We start from the raw sequence: 24,907 nt of genomic DNA on the forward strand, positions 1-24,907 counted from the left end.
TATCTTACATTGAAGAATATGCAACATGTGCTATACCAAAAAGCACAGAAGAGAACAAGTTAAAGGAGCAAGTTTTACGTTTCCAAAGTCATCGGTGTGGAAAATACTGTCGACGGAAATACAAGAGCAAAGAAAAATACTACACTAAATGTCGATTTGGATTTCCTAGACCTGTTCTTTCAAATGGAAGAGTCAACAGTTTTATGTCAGCTGTGAGACATACTATCACAAGAAAATCACCTAAGAATACCTACAACCTAAAAAGAAAAGAAGAATCAAAAAATATAAATGACTACAACCCAGTCATTTTATCCATGTGGAACGCTAACATGGATATACAGTATGTAGCTGACAATTCCATTGCTGTTGCTCGATATGTAACGTCTTACATTACGAAATCAGAAAAAACAGAATTGAAGGAAATGTGGGAAGAGATTTCTCACGAGAAGACTGTCAGTAAGAAGCTGTACAGTTTCAGTTTGAAGATGTTATCGCATCGAGAAATTGGATCCTACGAATGTTCAGATAGGTTATCTTCTGCAAGTCTCTACTCGAAGTCAAGAAGAATAATTTGGGCAAGTTTAGGCCTTGCAGCAATGAGAAATCGGGTACTGAAATCTGTAGGAGAAATTGAATATTTGGCCGAGAATGACCCAGAAAGTACAGATATTTTGAAAACAAACATGTTGGACACATATTATCCCAAGAGAAGTCAACATCTGGAGAACATGTGTCTCTATGAAGTGCTGCAGAACTACATTTATTCACGGAAAGCCACAGAAGACATCAATAATGGAAAATATAAAGTCGTTGGTGAAGAAGGATGTTTGGTGAAGCAAACAAAAGGAAGTTTGATAAATCACCGGAAGCTGAGTTGCGACACTACTGACAAGAAGGAATTTTACTACTTGGCTCTTTTACAGTTGTTTAAACCATGGCGTACAGAGGATGAACTACTGGGAGAATTCCAGAGCTATGAAGATTCTTTTAATGCTTGCAAAGACAGCATACAATGCAGTACATTCTCAACTTATCTGCAAATGTTAAATGAAGAAATTGATCAGGAAACTACAATTGCAGCAGAAATCGCTAGAGATAGTTCTCAGGACAGCCAAAGTTCAGGAACACTCAGTCAAGATCCCCTAGGACAACCAATCATTGAAAATGAAGCATCAATAGCCATGAATGAAGTGGAAACGGCTATGAATCAAGCTCAAGAAGAATTTATAGACTTAGAAAATTTGGAAAGACAACTGAATCAAGAGCAGCAACAAATTTATGAAGAGATCAAAAACAAAATTGATCACGGATTTCTACATGAAAAAAAGAGTGCTCATGCACATCATTTCATCCAATCAGGATGTATGTAAGCGGACAAGCTGGAACTGGAAAAAGTTTCCTTATAAAAGTCATCAGAAGCTACCTAAAGCAAAAAACGGATTCTACTTTGTCTTGTGTGGTTACTGCTCCAACTGGGTTAGCAGCATATAACATAAAAGGAATCACTTTACATCGTTTGCTAATGTTACCAGTGGAGCATGAGAACAAAATACAATTCAACAAGCTAACTGGAGAAGCATCCTTGGAAGTTTCAAGAGTATTGAAGAAGATGCAAGTTCTCATTATTGATGAGGTGAGCATGGTATCAAACTTAATGCTTGCCTTTGTGCATTTAAGAATGCAGCAAATTTTGAAGACAGACTATGACATGTTATTTGGTGGAAAACATGTCATAGTTTTTGGAGATCTTTTGCAACTTACTCCAGTTAAAGGACAACCAGTGTTTAATACTGTCACACATGAAGACACGAAGAAGTCATTGGGAAGCATCGGAAATACAAATATTTGGTCCTTCTTTGAGTACAAGGAACTTACTACTAATATGAGGCAAGCAAACGATGAAGAATATGGAAGTATTCTGAAAGATATCAGGATTGGACTACTCACAGAAGTTGGCAAAAAAACATTACAGAGTCGGCTGCTACATAATTTATTTCCAAAGGAAGAAATAGTTGCAGAGAAGATATACAAGAACATTGCAGAAAACAAAAGTGTCATCTGCTTAATGCCAACTCTACGTGAATGCTCAATATTCAATGAGGAGCTTTTGAAATTGGAAAAGGAAGAGATCAGGAAATTGGAAGCAGTGGACAAAATTGAGGATGGAAGAATTAGTGTCACAGTAACAGGCAAACTGAAAAATAAATTGGACTCACTAGAGAAGAACATCTCCAAAACAGCTGGATTAGAAAAAAATCTATATGTTTGCATGAACTGTAGAGTATTTTTAGGGAGAAATTTGGATGTTGAAAAAGGTTTAGTTAATGGAGCGATGGGAAGAGTTGTGGGTTTTATTAATTACCAGAAAAAAGAAGGAGTTGAATGTTTAAAAATAAAATTTGATCAGATAGAAGAAGTTAAAGATATTTGTCGTTGTACAGTACGTTTTATGCTTGTGAAAGACTTATATGTACGTAGGAAGCAGTTTCCGTTTTCTCTAGCATATGCTGTAACTATTCACAAGTCTCAAGGATTGACTGTAGATTGTGCATTTGTGAACATTGGTTCAACTGTGTTCAAAGAAGGTATGGCATATGTAGCTTTGTCACGAGTGAAAATATTATCAGGTTTATTCATGATAGACTTTGATGACTCAAAAGTTAGTGCTGATACAAACTGTGTAAAGGAGTATAATAGATTAAGAAGAAGCTATGCTCCTCATTTAGGTCAGTATCCTGTGTTGGAGAAACGTGTAGTTTCTCGTAAAAGAAAAAATGAGAATATCTGTAATGAAGATGTAGAGAAGAGGAAAAAAAAGAGGAGTGATGTAATTGCAAGCAAAAAGAAAAAGGAAAATGAAGAACAGGTTGTAGGATGTCATTTTGAAAATAGCTCTGGTGTCAACTGCTACGCAAATGTAGTGCTGAATGTTGCATTTTATCTGAAAAGTTTGCAAGAGCAGATAATAGTAAATCCGGGAAAAAGATTCTGTTCAGAGCTGAGTCTCCTTTTTCAAAAGCTGAGTAAAGATAAAACTCAAATAGAAAGTGCTACTGAAATTAGAAAACTTTTAGGTGTATGTTCAGGACGAACACAGTTTTCTCAAAATGAACAGCAAGATGCACATGAATTTTTGATGTATTTTCTTCAGGTAGTGGAAGAAGAAGGAGTTCCCATTGACATTTTTTTTGGTCTCTCTTATAAATGGGAACATAGTTGTGATAATTGTTATAATATATGTGGCTCTATTGTTGATAATGAAAGATTTATTTATTTGACATTGCCAGAGAGTAAAACAGTCACTTTTGCAAAATTAGTTAAAGATGCTAATCATAGCATGAAATGTAGTGAGTGTAATTCTGACATGTTTTCAACATTAATTTTAAAGGAATACGGACAGTATGTAATTTTAATGATGCAACGATGTAGAGCTGATGGTTCAAAATTGGATACTTTAATAAAGAAGTTTACAGGACAGCAATTATCAATTTCAGGAAAAACTTTTGTAACTGTTGCAATAATTTTCCATGATGGACCTACTGTTACTTCTGAACATTACACAGTTTATCTTAAATGTGAAAAAGGCTGGACACTGTGTAATGATTCCCAATTGATTTTCAAACAACGTTTGCCTTTTGATTTAGCAAATTCCTATCTAATCTTCCTGAAACCTAAATTTTAGACAGATTTGGCAAGATCTCGACAAAATAATTTTACCATTTTACTGGATTACCATTACAATTTTGTAGAAAAAAGATTTTTTAAATTATCATTTGGCCTAATGGAAAGATAACCAATTGTAATGTGGACTTTTTAAATTTTTAATGAAACTTTGAAAAACCAATAATTTAGAGATTATCGGTAACTTCTGCACATTTTAAATTTTGGAATGTTATTGGACTGCCATTGGAAATTTTTTCAAAAATGATTTAAAAAATTACTATTTGGCCATGCGGAAAAGTAACCAATTCTATTGTGGACTTAATAAATTATTCAAAAAATTTTCGTGAACCAAAATGTTACAGAGAATCGGTGAGATCTGGACAAATTAAACTTTAGAATTTTATTGGATTACCGTTGGAAATTTATTCCCCAAAAAAATTAAAAATTACTATTTGGTCTAAAGGAAATGAAATCAGATGTATTTTGGAGTTATTTGAGATATAATATTGTGATTATACTTCTGAAACAAACATATCAGACGGTATTTTAAAGAAATAAGCATTGGTATTAGATGATATTTTTTTAGAATATTATGCATTTCTATAATGTTAAGTTTAAGTAAAAAGAGATTCTGGGCTTTTTTATTACAATCTTTGTGATTGTTCTTTTTTTTTGCCCGCTGTAAAATGATGAATGCAATTGCTTTCACAATTTATAGTAAAATGCAATATATTCTGAAAACAGCAAAAATAAGGCAAAAATATTTTTGGGAAAAAAATGTAAATATGTGTACTGTATTATAAAATGTTTTAAAAATATTAATACTTTTTCTTTTTTTTCAGATTCATATAGAACATTTTCGAAAACTAGAACCATTTTTAAAGCTATTTTTTAAAAAAACAAATGAATAAATATTTTTTTGAGTGAGTATGGTAAGTCAATAATAATAATTGTAGTCTCTCAAGGACCTTGTAATGTGTTTATTGATTTTTAGTGTTTTTAAAAAAAAAAAAAAAAAAAAGTACGCGCACCGTACGCGTACGGTAAAAAGAAATAAAAAAAAGTTTTTAAAAACATATGTAAAAAAAAGATGAAAGATAAGGTTGGCTCTTAAAAGAACCGTTGTGTTCATGCAGGGACAGAGGAAAGGAAGCATGGGAAAATTATTCAAAGCGACAAATGTGCTGATCTATTTTGTTGTTCACTAGGGAAACACTGGTCTCCCTATAGCAAATTAGATCTTGACAAAATGTGCATCGAATATCAACCTTCCGAAATCGAGGGTTGATTTCCAGAGGGCCAGCAAAAGGAGATTCTCCCCCCACAGATGAAGGGCTCACCTGACCTGCAGAAGAAGGAGTCAGCCCTGCAGATGATGGTTCAGGCTGAGCTGCTGTGGATGTACTGGCTTGTCTTTCTGAAGAGTTACCTCCAAAAAGATGACCATGTGTCCTTCTGTGTACATCCTGGAGGTGTCTCTTCATGGTGTGATTCCCAAAGGAATACTTCCTGTTAGGATTACCTCTAGAAAGTACACACTTACACAGCTTACAAGTCACTAAGGGTGCATTTACCTTTTGCTGGCCTTCAGGAAAAGTAAAATAATCCCATACATAAGAGGGCTTTTGTTTCCTCGATCTCTGCCTCAAGACAGTGCTGCTAGTGCTAGCCTCACTCTCAGAAGAGCTCTGCTGTTCTGCCATCGTATCCCAAAGACAAACCAGCTCCTTCTCCCAAGGGATCACAAGCAGAAATGAGGGGAATGGGTGTGGTGTAGGAGAGTTCTAGAACTGAAAGTAGTTTCAACCAATCAAAAGTTGTGTTTCATGATCACATGACCTACCGTACGCTTACGGTGCGCTTACGGTACGCTTACGTCAAAAGTGCGCATGCGCGTAAAAAAGACACGCGCTTGCGCGCATGCGCATAACAGTCACTCCCGGCACTTCCGCGTAACGTGCGCGTGTAGCGTACACGCGTACGCGTCCCACGCGGAGTACGCGCGGCTACGCAAATTGCGTAACTATACGCAAGCAGCGTAGGAAAATTACGGACGTTGCGTAAACCGTACGCTTACCGTGAGCTTACGGTACGCGTATTAAAAAATAAAAAAAAAAATAGAAAAACAGTACTGCAAATAAATTTTACATGTTTATTTTAAAAAATATATAAAAAAAAACATATTAAAGAATTAGAAAAAATAGAAGAAAAAAAAAAAATTAGCATTTAAAAAACCTTGCAAATTCACTGAAAAAACCATGGGTTTCACACACGTTATAGTTAGGAATTAGCATTTAAAAAACCTTGCAAATTCACTGAAAAAACCATGGGTTTCACACACGTTATAGTTAGGAATTAGCATTTAAAAAACCTTAGAAATTCAGTGAAAAAACCATAGGTTTCACACACGTTATAGTTAGGAATTAGCATTTAAAAAACCTTAGAAATTCAGTGAAAAAACCATAGGTTTCACACATGTTATAGTTAGCTGGACATTTTACTCGTAAAAAACCAATGAAATTCCCCCGTTATAGTTAGTTCAGCTAACTATAACTCACGCGCCCGCAATGCACTGCTGATGACGTCACATATTACATCACTCATGACATGGTCAGTGACATCACTCATGACATCACTGATGACATCTCAAATGACATCACTGATGACCTCACTGATGACATCATCCTTGTGATAGAGTGGCAGACCTCCTCTTCCCCTAATAAAACCTTTGATACACACATTCAAAAATAGAGACTAAAATTTACAAAACAATGGACATACCAATAACAGTTACAACAACCTCTTCAGTAATTCTAAGATCCACATACACATCCACTCATTCACCAACAGTCCAATACAGTCACTCATACATGTACTCACTTATCATATGTACTCATACACCTATACATCCTGTTACACAATGCCACTCATCCATAGAGCTACTCACACACATAGTCACTCATGCTAATAAAGAATCAAACATACATTTACTTGCATATACAGTTATACACACACCACCACACTTACTTCTACGGAAACTTACACATACTTAGTCTTTTAAACAATTACTTATAGAAATACATACTTATTCATACAGGAACTCTTTCAATCTCTCACTCTCACATATACTCACATATATAAACCAATAGTCACATATACTAGTTTTAAACATATGTAGTTACTCATAAAGACACTATTGAGACAGTCATTCACTCAGTAACACACCCATACACACACTCATCCACCCATGCAGTCCTGCACACATGCTCTGTTCAACACATACAAACAGTGAGTCACTCATTCATGCACCTATGCACTACGTCATACCCCCCACCGAACCATGCAGACACTCATACTGATACTCAAAAAACCAACTAATAACCTATATAGACACCCATGTAGCTACTCTCCAACCCATGCAGCCACTTATACACAAAGTGAAAAAATGATACAGATATTTACATATTTAAACATTACTCACTAAGCCATGTATTCACTATGATACACTTAATCAGTCAGTTACACAATCAATTTTTCAAAAAGAAATCATCCATTTAGACAGTAATAAACCCATTTATTCTTCCATCGACCTTGAGATATACATATATAAAACATATTTAATTTTCAGAAAAACCCACATTCACTGGATGATGTCATCAGTGATGTCATTTGAGATGTCATCAGTGATGTCATGAGTGATGTCACTGACCATGTCATGAGTGATGTAATATGTGATGTCATCAGCAGTGCATTGCGGGCGCGCGAGTTATAGTTAGCTGAACTAACTATAACGGGGGAATTTCATTGGTTTTTTACGAGTAAAATGTCCAGCTAACTATAACATGTGTGAAACCTATGGTTTTTTCACTGAATTTCTAAGGTTTTTTAAATGCTAATTCCTAACTATAACGTGTGTGAAACCTATGGTTTTTTCACTGAATTTCTAAGGTTTTTTAAATGCTAATTCCTAACTATAACGTGTGTGAAACCCATGGTTTTTTCAGTGAATATATATATATATATGTGTGTATATATGTATATCTATATATGTATATATATATATATATACACACACACACACACACACACACACTCACACACACTAATAGGTCTACCTTACTCACACCCTTACCTGACACCCTTTATATTGTTACATGACAGTGTGTGGCAGAGAGGTTGGACGCATGGCTTGATTTCAGACCAGGCCTTGCGCTCAACACCCATGCCATGCACGGGCGAACGCTGTGCATGGAATGGGGTTGTGCCCCTAAATCCATATCACACATGGCAATAAACATCTTATTTTACATTAAAAAACCATGGACATTCACTGAAAAAAACAAGGCTAAAGGGACATTAAAGTTAGGTGAAAACGTCAGTTAAAACATACCATTTTGAATTAACAAAACCACTGAAATTCACCTGTTATAGTTATTTATCTCAAGTAACTAACTTGTGCCCTAAAGTAACTATAGCTCACGCCCTCACCGTGCACTGCTAATTACTTCCCATATTATATCACTCATGACATCGTCTATGACACCATTGATAACATCACTGCAGCATCTGAAATAATATCATTGATAACAATTGTGTGCTTGGAAGTGGCGCAAGTTATAGTTACTTTAGAGATCACCTCAGAGGTTTCCCAGGTTTCTAGACGTACACCAGTTAGCTTGTAGACTTCGAAATCACATGTTGGCTAAAACGTCACCACTGACATTTCATTCTCAAGGCTGATCCAGTCAATGGACAAGTATGGGTGTGCAAATTCAGTATACCACGTCACCAATCAAGCACGCCAAATTTAAATTTTGCACAGCCCTACTCTTTACTACTAACGGACAAAAACATGCCTCACTTCGAATTTGCTTGTACTACAAACGTCTTTATGCCTTTTCTCTGCCCGCTATGTTGCAATGACTTCTTACATGTTTTTAACATTTTGTGATGCCTCTTAAAATGCATGGTCAAATAAAATGGTCTTAAACTAATTAAATTAAAATAGTCTTAAACTGCATGTCAAATTTATGTATTCCATGCCTGAGTATAACCAAATTATTTCACTGTAGGGCTCAGTTAACGTCTTGTTCATTTCCTCTTTGTAGCAAGGACACCTATCTACTTAGCAAATCCCTTGACGCACTTGAAGCCTGGTTTGTGGTTTAGAAGACCATGTATATAAAAAATTACAAGTAAGTAATAGACATTGTAACTGCTGAAAATTACCATCTGTTTTTTGTCTAATGTGGGTCATTTTGAACTTAAACGGTTGTTACATCACTACTTGCTAATATCACTACATACATATTTTTAACATAAATAAAGCATAAAGATGGTTCTGCACAGCCATTATTACTACTTTGCATGCACCATTTATTCCCAGGCTTCTACTATTTTACCACATTAAAATCTTTTTTGTCCTCTCTTTCTGCCAATCTCTTTTAGTCAGGTGTCTTACTATCTTTTTTGTTTTCATGCCATCTGCCTTCTTTCATTTCCTTATGTTTTGACCCCTTTCTCCCATGAGTCTTTTTTTTGTCTCTTCCTTTTGTGACCGACATATTTGGCCCCAGCACCTCAGTCAATGCCTCCCATGTTTTGGTCACCTCCTTCTTCCATCACCCTGTTGTTTGTTTCCACCACCTACCGACCCATACTGCTGTGACTCCAAATGTTTTGGCACAATCCATTTTTGTTCTCCTTCTCCTTAGCTGAGTTGATTTATATCTCCACTCCCTCCTTCCACCATCCCATGTTTGGCACTTTTATACACAAGGGGAGCAAGAAGGGATTTAAAGTAAGAACCAAGAAGACACCCTCAATACCTATAACCAGAGGCAAAAAGGTGCCCCTGGGTGAGGCTACATCTATAATAATTGTTCTGTACTTGAGAGAGAAATGACTCTGCCTAGGATATGGCTTCTCTGTACAAAAGATTGACAGCAATGCATTCTCTTCTTATATAAGAGATCAAACCATGAGACACCCCCTGTAAGAAATTGGGTTATTGGTTGAAGTTGGTAACTAACCACGTCAAATAATAATCACAATCCTTGTCAGGGTGAACCCTCAAAGTCACTAAATTAACTAGAGCTCAACCCCCTGGTAGCTGGGGCACTGAAAAGACTGGCTTAACCTAGGACAATGCGTGAAGTATTTATGAAGTACCAAAACAGTAATATATGGAAATGCCAAACTATAAAAATCCCAAACTAACTTAGACAAAATAGAGAAAACTTTAATAAATGATATGACACAAAAATTGCAATGGCCTCTTCTTACTTTAACTTTAAAAGGCCGTGTATCGTTGGTCAAAATGTCTATGTTGCCATTATTTGTATTTTTATTTATTCATCTTCGGATTAAAATTCCTAAATCATATTTCTCGCAAGTACATGCATTAATTCAGAATTTTATATGGGCTCAGAAACAGCCAAGAACTTCCTTAGCAATTTTACAATTCGATACATCTCAGGGAGGGCTCGCCCTCCCCAGTCTTGAACTTTATTACCAGGCTGCTTTATTGAATATATTGGTTCAACTGCCATTGGTAGCATCACATTTTGTGAATTTGTTATTGAAAAGTATGGTGCAGGAGAGTGCAATCCAGTTACCTGCCTTTCTACGCTTCCCGAAACTCACCAAAAAATCAAGATATAAGGCATTAACTGACCTTGCTTGTCGCATACATGTATTGTTTAATCTACATAAAATTCCTAGACAACATCTATATTGAAAAATTAGTGAGGGTCAGCCTTTTGGACTGCAGTTTTCTCGGGGGACTTTGCAATTATGGCAAGAGGTGGGTTTTGATCATTTGGGTGACTTTTTTCAGTGCATCTAAGCTGATTTCCCATTAGATGTTGTCCCAGCAGCAGGGCCCTGAGTTTCCAGCTTTGGCATTTAGTTTCAACCAAATTTCAAGCTTCTTAAAAGCAAATTATGTGGCGACTAATAATGAAGCTTTAAATATTTTAAAACAACTATATGGTCAGGACCTATGTGGAGTTGGCAATTGGTATTCTTGCCTAATTCATCTGGGCCAGCAGCCAGTGCTTGATAACTTTTTTCCTAAACTACTGAAAGAAACCGGCTGCAGTGTCAGCAAAAAAAGGAATGTCAGTCTCTATGTGAAATAGGCCACAAAGCGCTTAGACCTGCTAACTATAAAAGAATGACCTATTTGTCAAGATGGTTATCATATTATACACCTGAAAGATTGAATACAATTTTTCCTGCTTCTTCTGAGTTTTGTTTTAGATGTGGAAACTCAGAGATAGGGTCCTGGAACCATATTTTTTTATATTGTCCAGATCTATATCTATTCTGGTCCGATGTTTTTTCAAGATCAATCAATGTCTAGCTTTATTAGTTCACATTATTCCTACTATTAAATTATTTCTCTTCGGGTGCTCAATAGAGGTCCACCATTTGTCTAAATACCAACAATATTTCTGCCCAATAGCTATTGCAGTGGCCAGGTCTATAATTTTACAAAATTGGAAGTCGAAAAACATACCGTTGATTCAGCAATGGCAAGAAAAGATGGTTAAGACATATGTATGGGAGGAAGCATATGCCAAATGGGTAGGGTCGCTAAGAAGATTTGTAGCAATTTGGTCAGGAGTTTTTCAATAATGCACCTTAAAATGTTCCTAGTTATTTATACTCTCATGTGTTTTGAAAGTAGATTATTATCTATAGGGTATTGGATTATTTGCACTTTATTTTTCTGAGTATAAGTAATTTTTGATGTATTGCTTGGCTTTATACTGTTAACATTTTAATTTCTATAGCATTAGCTCTTTATGGAAGTATTCATGAACAGATGGTTTTATTGACCATATTCTGTGACGCTTCTTATGCTCTTGATATTATTATGAAGGTAGATTATTATCTATGGGGTAGTAGATGAGTTGCACTTAATTTTCCGAGTATAAATACTTTGCTGCTAAGGATATATTGCCTGACTTTATATTGTCAGCATTTTCACTATTATAGCATTAGCACTTTATTAAGGTATTCATGAACAGATGGTTTTATTGACCATATGCTGTGACACTTCTTATGCCTTTGATATTCCGGGTGGTTCAATTTTTAGCACTGTATTGATATTGTATCAGCACTTTTCTGATGGATCTTTCGATCCGGCAAGGATAGCACCTTAGTCCAATGGCACTAGCACTTTATCATTATAATTATGAACTAATTACTAGTTTGGACATAAGCTGCTGAGTCATGTTTTTTTATATCTCCTGTCTTTGCTCCTTCGCTTTTACTTATGTATAAAGGAATTGATTGTTATTTGATATAAGCTGTATTATGCAATTGAGTTGCTTCATTTTTTTTTCTTTTATAATCCACCCAATAAAAAATAAAAAAATAAAGAGAATAAGCCATAAGACACCCCCTGTAAGAAATTGGGTTACTAGTTGAAGTTGGTAACTAACCACCTCAAATAATAATCACAATCCTTGTCAGGATGAACCCTCAAAGTCACTAAATTAACTTGAGCTCAACCTAGCTCAAGACTAGCTTAACCTAGGGCAATGTGTAAAGTATTTATGCAGTACCAAAACAGTAATATAATGGAAATGCAAAACTATAATAATTGCAAACTAAATTAGAAAAAATAAAGTAAACTTTACTAAATAAAATGACACAAAAATTGCACAAATTCAATACGGGGAACCAGCAATATGACTTTTTAAATGTTATGTGTAAATAGCACCAAAAAGCACATTGTGCTAATGATAGTCAGGGACCAGGGCACAATAGGAGGGTGACCAAGGTTTGTCCAGATCAAAGATTTTACCTTTTGAATTAGTCCTTTTTGAACATTACATTCTTCACATATTTGTTGTATGCAGTATCTATCATAGTTTGTTTGCTCTCAATACTCTCACTAACTTGATGGTTTTATTGTTATGTCATCTTAGAACTTTCAGTGTGTATATGAATGATGTCATACAAACTTAGGTTCATTCTGAGCCACTCATTTTGCATGTTGAGCCACGCTTGCCTGTTGCCTGCTTGCATGCCTTTGTTGTAAATAACTATTTTTAATAGCCTTAATGCTTGTGACTTCTTCTGTCACAACAATTCTTTAAGTGCCAATTAATCACATGAGTGATCTTCTAAAGCACCCCAGGACCTCGTGTCTTGGCTAACACTGACCTAAAAAAGCCAAACAGCATAGCACTGGCTACCAGGCTCTTGGAGGGAGGGAGGGAGGGTGGGTTGGTGGGTGGGTGCCCGGGAGGGGAGGGAGACACATGAGCTTACATTCAGATTCATATGTTGTATTATCGCTGTCCTTCAAAAGGGCCTCTTCACTGCAACCTTTTCAGACTAGTGCCAGAGTTGGCGCACTGTATTATTGCAGTGTGCATATTTTCATATGGACTTATCACAAAATGAATGCTGACCATTCATAGAATACACAGTGCCAGCAAGACAAAGGTTGCATTACACATCGGGACTCCTTACTCAGGCTCAACCCTTTAAGCTATCTCAGCATGACACAAAGGTATCACAGATTCCACTGCAATGTGCTGTCTACTTAGCTCATGACAGTATTAATAATTAAACTCTTACAGGCACATGCATCAAGCTAAAATGTGCTTGCAAAATTAGCGAATTTCTATTTGCGAGCGCATTTCAGCATTTTCCAATGCATCAACAAAATATTACAAAATCGCAATTATACCGAATCGCTAATACCGGGAAACAAGATATAGCGAATCCTCATTAGCGATTCAAAAAATGCAGGAGCAAATAAAGAATCGCTAAAATAAATCGCAATGCTATGCATGTAAAATCGCAAATAGCGATTTTCATGAAAATCGCAATTTAACAAGTGCAGATTAAGGGGAATCAGAAGCAGGTGGTAAAAAAAAAAGTTCCCTACAGCTGCAAAACATCAGAAGGCTTTTTAAACTGACCAATGAGGCCATAGAGGCTTTTCACAATGGCGGCACTCTGTGGGGACAAACTACTGAGGACATATATGATAAGTACCGGATGAACGCTGCTATGATACTTTACCTCATAGCCGAATTGGAACCACTAATGCAGCGCCAGACACGTAGGACCCATGCAATCCCTACCCATGTCCAGGTGCTATGTTGCCTGCACCTACTTGCGTCAGGAAGTTTCCAGGGGTAGTGGCAGTAGCTGGAGGGGTATCACAAAGCTCCCTTTCAAGTTTCTTCAGATTCTTCCTGGCTGCTATGATGACTATGATCCACAACCACATCACCTTCCCCACAACCCAACAGGAATTGAACCAAACAAAACTCGACTTCTATCAAGTAGCCCAGTTCCTTCATGTGATTGGATGCATAGATTGCACCCATGTAGCCATATGTCCACCAGCAATCAATGAGTATATCTTCCGTAACAGGAAATCGTATCACTTAATCAATGTCCAAGCAGTGTGCAATGGGAAAAACATCATCACCGACATTGTAGCGCAATACCCTGGGAGCACCCACGATTCATACATCTTCCGACACATTGGCATTCACACACGTCTGCTCAGGGGGGAATTTGGCGAAGGACACCTGCTAGGTAAGACAATATACTCATTCACACAAATAAAGTATGATATGGCAATGCATACCTGACACTAACACCATGCTTATTACCCTGTAGGTGACAGTGCATACGCCGTGAGGAACTATATCATGACTCCATACTTGAACCCAGCCTCCCCACAAGAGCAGAGGTACAACGCAGCACACATCAGGACACGTAATGTGATCGAACAGACATTTGGATTGCTCAAAAGCCGCTGTTGCATCCTGCACAAAACTGGATGAGCGATGCTGTACCAGCCGGAAACCTGCTGTAGGATTGTGGCTGCATGTGCAATGTTGCATAATATAGCAACAAGGAGAGGCATACCCATAGAGGTGTCCGACACTGAGGACAACCAGCCCCCTGTATAACCACGACAGCCGCATGTGGCAAGCTCAGCGGGAGGGCAGAGGAAACGTGCAGACATCACCCAACATTACTTCAGAGGTACGTAATTATGAGACAAAACACTCGCATTCTTGAACTGTAAAGTATTTACTTGCACGTGAACAGGTAGTGGTGTGTAGCTAAACATAGATGGTGCTTAATAGCACATTAACTGCATGCACCAAAGCACAAATTAAATGCATGTTGGACTTCATTCTCAGTCACTATGAATGTCTTGGACATTGTTACGTCACCATGGAAGATAGTCCAGAGGTATGTTTGTGTTCAGCGCTTCCTCCCACGCACACCAAGACGTCTTTCGCCTGCATCTGCATCCTCACTCCTGGGTGCAACTGTAGGTGTTATCCTACGTGTACTGCACCTCCTGCCAGTGCTGACTGGTGCAGACATGCTGCTAAGGCTGGATGCTCCCTCCCTACCCTCATCTCCTGTGACATTGCTGAGCCCACCAGTACCAGCCTGGAGCTGTTCAACAGCAGTGGTTACTTGGCCAAGGGCCCCGGCCACATCCCCACAACAATGGCTCATGTCTATTTGCATTGCCACCGAGTCTGTGACAGCAGTGGAGTGGCGTTGCATAACTTGTTGTTCAACCTGGTATAGCCAGCCAAGCGCACCATGAATTGGCGATGCCTCCTCCTCTCTGTGTTGTGTCCCTCCTGCATCACACGAGCCAGCTCCTACATTTTTGCGTTAGTCTGCCTGTTGCCATCCACAAGTGCTTGAGTTAGATCACTCACGCTATCTGCCATGACTGATATGTTCTTGTTCATCTTTGTCATTTGCAGATTGATAGCTCCCATATGTCGTGCTTGCAGGCGCTGCACCCTCATCATCTGAGACTCCACGCCTCCCCACACATTTGGAGTCGATGCCTCCTGTGCTTCTATGAGGCCCCTTGACCTGCGTCTTCATCTCACCTGGACCTGTGCCTGAGGTGTGGTGGTGGTCCTCACACTAGGCTGGCTTGACGCAGGAGCCCTTTCAGGATCCTGATCGGTCTCCATTGTCTGAAGAGTAGTGACTGTGGCCCTGCGTCTTGGGGGTGCCTGGGATGTGCTCGGTGGTGTGACAGGTGTCGCAACAGCAGTCTCTGCAGTAGCCTGTGTACTCTTTCCACATTCACTGTCATCAGTGTTTACTTCTTCAGCATCTGTGGTGTGAAACAGTGCAATATTATTTGTGTTGGTGCTAATGTTTTGCCACATTAAATTTACCTTACTCTTAAGATCTCACTGTCTGTAATCACTGACTGCAATTCAGTTTTGGAACTATGGGCCCACGATGTGGAATTTGAGTACCAAATTGACTCAGGAGCTTACAACTCCCATAATGCATTTGGATCTCTATGTGAAATGTGGCCTGGAGTTGATTACAGCAAATTGGGTTTTAATTACAGAATGTGCACAATTAGTATTTACATTGATGTGTATATTTTTGTGCCTCTTACCTTGTGTACTACAGGCCGCCCCGGATGTATCCAGCTGCGTTACTCCCAAAGCAGCTTTTGGCAGGATTGTGCCCTCAACCAGGTCCTCCAGGGCTGTATTGTCTGGGACTGTTGTGGGTCCACCTCCAGTACTCTTTGTCTCCTTCAGCCTCTGTGCTATTCTCTCCTTGGCCCGGCTACGCAGGTCATACCATCTTTTCTTTAAATCTTCTATACTGCGGTGTGTCACACCCACAGCATTAACTTTGTTCTTGACCCTGTTCCAGATTCTTTTTTTTTCTGCCTCTGGTACTTTAAGTGAGAGCTTCCCAAAGAGCTTATCATGGCTCTTTACCAACTCTTCAATGAGGTACTCTAGTTCCCTCTCACAAAATGTTAGCTTTCGCTTCCTGGCCACTGCCCCCTCTTCTGCTGATGTTTGGGCCATTTTTCGTCTCTGCAGGTGTCAGCAAAAGAATGATTTTCTTTTCAAAGCTCTCCCCCAGCACTCTGCTTCTTGCTCTCACTTCCTCTGGTCACAGACTGCAGCATGGGCTGAGTGACTTCCTGATTGTGAGGTCATCAGCCTGCTCCCAATGCGACTCAGTAAAATTGCGATCTCGCTAATTGCAATCTCGCAATTTGCGATCTCGCAAATAGCGATCTCGCAAATTGCGAGATCGCAATTTGTGTGTTTTACAGGATTAGCGATTCTTTATGGTGTTATCGCTAATATGTTTAGCGATTTTTAGCAATTCTTTGTTTAATCGCTATCTGCATCATGCATAGGTAATAGCGATTCCTTATTTGCGAGTCCCTAAAAATCGCATATGAGGAATCTTTATTTTTCTGCTTGATGCATGTGCCTGTAAATGAGTTATCTCACCAGCTTTAAAAGTATCCCTGATTATATTTTAAATTACCTGTTTTACGCTTCATAAATATAACTATAAATCCATTTTCAGATGCTGAAGGATCTATAAGTTCTTGTTTTTTCCTAGGGTTACAAAATGAAATATAATATAAACTCAAATTAAACACCACCTATGTTTGAATAAAAGTGTTACAACTGTACTGCAAATGAAACACGATAACGTTTGTTTTTTTCCTCTGCAAAGTTGATTAACCCCTTGCATGCCCTTGACGGAACCACTCCGTCATGAGCAAGAGCGCCGTGTGCTCATGACGGAGTGGTTCCGTCATGCTGCGGCCGTTGGCGGCCGCTCCTCCCACGCGGCGCTAATTCCCCGCCTGTGCGGACAATTAGCGCAGTGGGTGGAGTCATGACGGAACCACGCCGTCATGAGCACAGCTCGTCCGTGACTCATGACGGCGTGGTTCCGTCATGAGCATAGCGGCGCCGTCAACCCCCCAAACCCCCCCCCCCAGCGCTGCGGCGGAATTCGCGCCGCAGCGAAGGGGTTAATGTTATGTTATGTTATATAGCTTATAGAGCGCACAGCTGCCCCAGCAAAGGGGCATCCCGGCGCTAATAACAGTCAAATGGAAAAGACCACCAGGAAAGGCAAAGCGACCTACAGTGAAGGGAAAAGATAAGTCTTAGTTGCCTTTGGTGAAACTGAATTCATACTAAACATGTTCCGCAGAATTGTACAAAATAATCCTGTGCACACATATACATTGAAACATGTAGAGACTGTGGTGGCGAAAACAAGATAAACTAAAATCTTCAGTGGTGATAGATGTTCTTTATTCCTTTTGGAAACGCAACCAGCCGACACGTGTTTCGTCGGGGAAAGTTATCCCACAACTCTTCAGGGCTGAAGCTAGTAGCGTGGACGTAATAAACGACCCAAAGCTGGTGATAATTCTTGTCGGGGAAAGTAATCCCACAACTCTTCAGGGCTGGGAATGATACAAATGTTTGATATGAATACAAAAACATTTTAAGGAGTCACAGTAACCAGAGAGAACAACCCTCTCTGTTACCTGCAGCGTGGTATCACAAACACTCGTGGAAACCCAAAAAGAGAATGCCATCATGAGGGTGGTGTGTAGGGTTGAAACTTTCAGAAAAATAAGTGAACGTCATCATAAAAGTCCAGTGATAAACCGAATCAACCAAAGGTAGAGTGTAAGGTTGAGACATTCAAGAAAGTAAGTACTTATCATCATATGGATCAAGTGATGAATCAAATCGACCATGTGAATGAATTGGGCTTGAAAAATTGTAGACATATCATGCTAAGAAGAAAGAAGTGGAAGTGAGATATCAGTAACTCCGTGCTCTGTTTAAAAATAATAATCACAATAGCTCAAATAGTAAGGTGTTGATCAGAGAAATGATCATGCAAGTGTGAGAAAAAAATAGAGAGAAAGAGAGTGCGAGAACAAGGAGGATCGAGGACAAACCAGAAAAAAAGGGGAAGGGGGAAGAGGAGGAAGGGATAAAAACAGAGAGTGAAGACTGTAAAACGGAAATGAAGGTACCTGAAGCTAGTAGCGTGGACGTAATAAACGACTGAAAAAAGGTATAGAGAATAGAAAGAGATAGTCAAAATACAATAAAAGTATGGGAAAAAGAGGTCACAAAATAAACAGACGTGCTCTGCTGTGGCGCAGAGTCTAAGAAGATAATCTTACCCCAAAGCCGGTGATAATTCCAACCCGGCTTGGTACGTGACGAACACAGTAGAAGCAATGGAATGGGAGTAAAAAGGAAATCTCATGAAAGTGAGGCAATCTACGGGAAAAACAGAGGGAATCCAAAGGCAAAATTAAAACTGAAGTAGTTGCCGAATAACGTAGGGCCCGATTCACAGAACTAATTTAAGACAAAATCCTAAACTTACTACCATTTTGGTATTCACAGAAGACACTCATTTTGGTATTCACAGAAGGCACTTACTCATTTTGGTATTCACAGAAGTTAGGAGTCCTAACTTTAGGACTCCTAAATGCCTTCTGTGAATACCAAAAGTCTTAAAATTAGGATTTTTCTCAGTTTAGTAGTAGTAAGTTTAGGACTCCTAACTTTAGGACTCCTAAATGTCTTCTGTCAATACCGAAAGCCTTAAAATTAGGATTTTTCTCAGTTTAGTAGTGGTAAAGTTAGGAGTCCTAACTTTAGGACTCCTAAACTGAGAAAAATCCTAATTTTAAGACTTTCGGTATTCACAGAAGGCATTTAGGAGCCCTAAAGTTAGGACTCCTAACTTCTGAGAATTCCAAAATGAGTAAGTGCCTTCTGTGAATACCAAGATGGTAGTAAGTTTAGGATTTTGTCTTAAGTTAGTTTTGTGAATCGGGCCCAGAGACACCAAGCGAAGAGTAATAACACAACCAGAGAAGAGTAGAGTCGTGGTACCCTTACCAGAGAACCGGTGAAGTAATCCAAAGCGGCAATCAGTATATAGCATCGAACAGTAGCTCGGATATCAGTAGATAGGCTACAGACAATGAAAATGGTATCCGTTAATAGTACGAGAAAAGTATATATGTGAGAAACATCTAGGAAGCATCTTATTCTAGTCGCATGCAACAAGCTAAATCTCACCTTAATTATAAAAGCGTAACCAATGGTGCCGCAAGACGAGGACGAATATCAATTCATATGGCAGTGCATCTCTTAAACCCAACAAGGTAACCGGAACCGAAGTGCGGTTGGAAATATCAATACAGCAGTTGCTGAAGGAGGGACAAAGTCAGAGTGTGTGTACCTCTGGTCGATCTAAACAAAAAAGGAAAAAGGTGGGCATAAAAAAGCCATGTAAAGATAACTAGCTAAATGATTAGACCAAAGAAAAAATACAAAAAGTGAGGGGGGGGGGGGAACAAATACCCCATAGGTGGCGCGGTAAAACTTACTTCAAGAGAGAAAGGATCTCGCGTCCTGATGGCACCGATGTAGGCATTTGTGTGTCTCACAGTAAACCGAAACCGGAAATAATTAAGGAGTCAGCAGGCGTCTAAACAACTAGAACGCGGTTAACAAAAGCGTGTCGGAAAACCGGAAGTGTGAAAAATGGTGCCGGCGATGGAAATGAATATAACTGAACGCCCAAAACAAAAAAATAGAACGATTAGCCAGGTAAATAGAGGGACGGATCAAGAAGAAAAAGATAAAATATCCAATAAGAATAAAGTGCAGTATAAGAATTGTGAAAATCAAATAATGAGGACAGGTGGTGAAAAATCCAGGAGATAATAAATGATCATGATAGGAAACACACCAGGAAAGAGAGGAAAAGGAGAATAAGATAAGGAAACAAACCGATAGTGCATATGATAAATGGCAGTAGTTAACAAGTAAAACTGGAATATATGAATAAATGTCAACTGTTTCCAAACAGTATAAATAGTGCATATCAGCACACAATAAATGTAGAAGGGAAATGAAAACAGTACGTAGATCGGCAATGTTTTTACATTTTTTATATAAATTGTCATGTTTTATGCTGTTTAAGGACATTTGGTCTAAATGACTGTCTGACCTCCTAACTTCAATTTTTGAGAAACGCAAATCTGACCATCTTCTCAGACACATCGGACACCAAGGGACTGCCAGTCCCCTTAATGCCACCATAAATAGTTCAACCAAAGGCCACACACCCCATCGCCCTGCTGTCTGAACTGATAGCAACGGATACTTTGAACCCTCAACTCATCGCCTTGGCGGACCAAGGCTCTCCCGATGAAGGTAGTCTGCCAGAACAGCCAACAAGCTTTCCTAGCAGGACTTCAGACCCAGTCCCAGACCTAGATGAGATCATTGATCTAACTACATGCTCCAGTGTCACTGAGTCTAGGCAATCATCTCCTAACCATCAGCCTCGAACAGCAGGACGAAACAGGAAACACAAAAGAACGGCGCCCCACCTGCATAGCAGACTTAGCAAACGCAGCCAGCAGGGCAACAGGCCGAGAAGCATTTGCAGAACTCACAATCAACCCAACTAACCAGGGCGCACACCACTTCGGTCAAACAACTCTAACCCCCACTACCGGATAATGCGCCTGTCTTTGCTGCCATTACAGATGCCAAGGACACACTCAAGGCCAAGATTGGTGCAGTTGGCACGAAGTTTCCTTCCCGGGCCAAGACCTGGAGAAAGCTATTGACCACTTCACGGAAGCGGAAACGCAGGTATCCTCCATGGAGGATAGTGGGATGACCCTGCAGCAGCAAGTCACTAAACTAACGGTCCTTTCTCAGTAACTCACAACCCGGGCTGAAGATGCTAAAGGCTGCGCTAGGTGCAATAATTTCCGATTTGTTGGTTTTACGGAAGGTTGCGAGGGCAACTCAATGAACAGCTTCCTCACCTCCTGGCTCAAAGACCTGCTGGCTGCTGATATCATCTCCATGTGTTTTGTGGTCGAGAGAGCCCATCGGGCACTCACGCGGAAACCGCCTCCCGGGGAAGCCCCCAGGCTGGTCATCGCCAAGCTGCTCAATTACGCAGACAGGGACGCGGTGCTGCAGTTTACTTAGACACACAAGGATAAACGTATCTTTGACTCCAGGCCTATAATGGTTTTTCCAGATTAAACCCGTCTATTGCAACAACATAGACAGTCCTTTACAGCGGCAAAGCAAAGACTGCGTGATCTTGATATCTCCTACATGCTGCTTTATCCTGCCAGGATACGTGTTGTGTATAACTCTAAGACTCATTTTTTCGATTCGCCTGAAACAGTCTTTGCCTGGTCTGATGAAAGAGCTCATTTGAAACCACATTCACCACCGCGATTAGAATCCGACTCCTCCAGGGGCTCCTAGCGTAAGAGATTGCGAAGGACAAAATCAAAGAGACCACATTGCTCAGGGTCTGACCGGCACTCCTCCAGTCCTGAGCAGTCATCCTGATCACTCCACGGCTTGTAAAGTTTCCGTCTTGCTCGTATCCAAATGTACATGGGCTGGAACTACTCCGTCTGCCCTGCACCAAGTAGAGGTGGACGTTATACAGAGTGGCTGACCTGACCCGGACACTTGAACCCCCATGTTAATGTTTTGTGGGAATGTTGGGATCCATTGGCAGGGGAGCTCTGGGATCCCCAGTTGGGGTTCCGGGGTGTCTCTTACCGCGACAGATGATCCTAGTTCTTGGCGGTATCGGGGGAGGGGAGATGGGAGGGGTGGGGTTTGGAGTTTACAGTTTTGTTGTTTTCAGTTTTCTTTCATATGCGGATGCTCATTCCAGCCTTCGTTTGGTAGGCCAGTATCATTAGACCCCATGTCGCAGCATGGCCGCACAGCACATTGACCCTCCTCTGGGTGACCTTCCTGTAGTAACATGGAACGTTCGTCGGCTGCTTAATAAAATTAATCGGGGGCTGTTCTTCATCAAGCTAAACGATATGGGGATATTCTTCTCCTGCAGGAGACCCATCTCGTGGGCAGCAAAGCTCCCTGCTTAGCCAGGTTTGGGTATCAGCAGGTCTATCATGCGGGTTTCGCTAGGGGCTCCAGAGGCATAGCTATCCTCATTTGACGTGTACCCTTCATCCAGAGTAAATATTGGGTGGATCCTGGGGGTAGATATGTCCTCCTGTTAGGCACACTCTATGGGGAACCACTTAACATAGGTAGTGTGTAAGCACCCCCACCTTTGGGGAACACGTTTGTGGAGAGCGAGCTCCCGAAAGGCCTGTCTCTCCTGGGAGGCGATTGAAATGATACTATATCTCCGCTTGATAGGTGACGGGGATCAGGTACACATCTTCCCGCTGGGGCCTCTAAGTTGTCATTGCTGCCTTGTGCTTTGGGGTGGGCAGATATATGGCCTGAATACCACCACGCTGAGATAGGCTACACATACATGTCCAAGGTTCACCGGTCCATGTCTCGTCTAGATTACATGTTTACACCACGAAATCATATCCACAGGTTCTCCCAAGTCTCCCATCTTCCCAGGGGGTTGTCCCATCACTCCCCGGTCATGGTGACACTCCTCTTGCACTTCCGTAAGCCGCCCTTCAGGTGGCGAATGTCTCCTTGGCATCTTCGCGATCCAGAATATCAGTAGTGTCTGAACACGGCGCTCCAGGAGTATCTCACCCTGAATATTGACTCCACTCCATCCAAAGAGACCCTCTGGGAGGCCTTCAAGGCCACAATCAGAGGGGTAGATATCAGCTACAGGACGAACGACAAAGGTAAACGTGCCGCTCAGCGGACACAGTTGGAAACCCAGTGCGCGTCCCTAGAGACACAGTACACGCTGGATCGCAGCTCAACCCTCCTGCGTAACCTATCCCTCACGCACGAACAGTTACACCAACACCTTATAGAGTAGTTGAATGAGATCTGGTTGGCGTCTCAACATTGACTATACCAGTGGGGGGATAAATCAAGCAAAATATTACACAGGCTCTGTTAATCTGAGCGCGCCCCGGCCACAGTCCCAACCATTTGAGGTCGTGATGGCGCCTTACGCTCATCCCCCGCAGACATGGTCTCGGAATTTACGCATCATTTCTCCACATTATACACTCAGAGGGAGCAGCTTTCGGAGGACCTCATAGCTGAGTTCCTTCGGGACATCCCCCCGCAGAGACTAACAGACCAGTTGAGAGATCAACTAGATGCCCCCATTACAGCATATGAATTGACAGCAGCACTCAATGTGATGCGACCTGTCCAAGTCCCGGGCCCCAACGGTTTCCCCATTGAATTCCTCCGCTCTCATATATTCTCTTTGGGCCTGCACCTTCTGGACACCATACACGAAGCTCTCGAATGACAACTATTGCCCCAGGACTGGCATCAGGCTGAGATACTTTTATTTTTGAAGCCTGATCGCCCGCCGGAGGACCCCTCCTCTTACCGCCCTATTTCCCTAATCAACTTTGAATCCAAGTTACTGGGGAAGGTCCTTGCAGATCGACTGCGTACCTGCATTCAGGATCTGATTCACCTCGACCAATCAGGCTTCATGCCAAACCGAGCCACTCGTCACAATATTCGTCGTGTCCATAATGCCATGGCATTGGCCCCGGGGCTGGGGCACCCTGCGGCGATACTTCTTGCGGACATAGATAAGGCTTTTGACTCCCTGAGCTGGGAGTATTTATTCCAGCTTTTGGAGGTGGTCAATTTTGGCCCACGCTTCCTGGCCTTCGTGCATTCATTATATAGGGAACCCATGGCCTCAGTGCGTATTGCTGGTCACCGTTCTCCCCTCTTTCCCATTAGCAGGGGCACGCGGCAGGGCTGCCCCTTGTCCCTGCTTCTCTTCGCCTTGGCGGTGGAACCCCTGGCAGTATGAGTTCATTGAGACCCAGTGCTCTGCGGTTTTGAATGGCCAAGATCACAATCGGATCGTATTGCCTTATATGCAGACGACGTCTTATTTTTCATGACGGATCCTTGGATATCGGGTCCCAGAATTTTGCAGATTCTCCTTGTCTTCGGCCAGACCACCGGCCTCCACACTAACACCTCTAAATCGGTGCTATTCCCAGTGTGCGGACAACAGGGCAGAGGTACATGGGCATCTCAGCTCCAACATATCACTGACGGCTACTAATATCTAGGTATATATATATATGTCCCCCTGCCCTACGACCTCTTGAGCGAGCAATATTAACCCGCTTCTGGCCGGCCTCCGGGGAGAGACATCCGTCTGGTCCTCCCTGCCTCTCTCACTATATAGGCGTTCGGCAATTTTTAAAATGGTATCTCTCCCCAGAATGCTTTATCGACTCCAAAATTTCCCATACCATATACCAAGGTCTTGGTTCTCACAAATGAGTGCTATACTTAACAAATTCTTATGGGGTGGTGGGGCAGATTGAGTGGCGCTACAGACCTGTGTGCAATCGACATAATGCAGCGATATAGCGGCTGCAGACGTG

The 24,907-nt window shown here is 40.8% G+C and overlaps 1 long non-coding RNA gene across 1 annotated transcript in view; it reads left to right on the top strand.

Moving 5' to 3' along the window:
* LOC146813004 (uncharacterized) overlaps positions 1-24,907 on the top strand; it is a 132,511-nt gene that overhangs the window by 83,971 nt on the left and 23,633 nt on the right. Inside the window, exon 2 of the long non-coding RNA XR_014966941.1 lies at positions 8,772-8,858. This is a non-coding gene — a long non-coding RNA (uncharacterized LOC146813004). The remainder of the gene's footprint in view (positions 1-8,771; positions 8,859-24,907) is intronic.

This window comes from Triturus cristatus, chromosome 7 (genome assembly GCF_964204655.1).
Source record: "Triturus cristatus chromosome 7, aTriCri1.1, whole genome shotgun sequence".
Taxonomy (NCBI): Eukaryota; Metazoa; Chordata; class Amphibia; order Caudata; family Salamandridae; genus Triturus; species Triturus cristatus.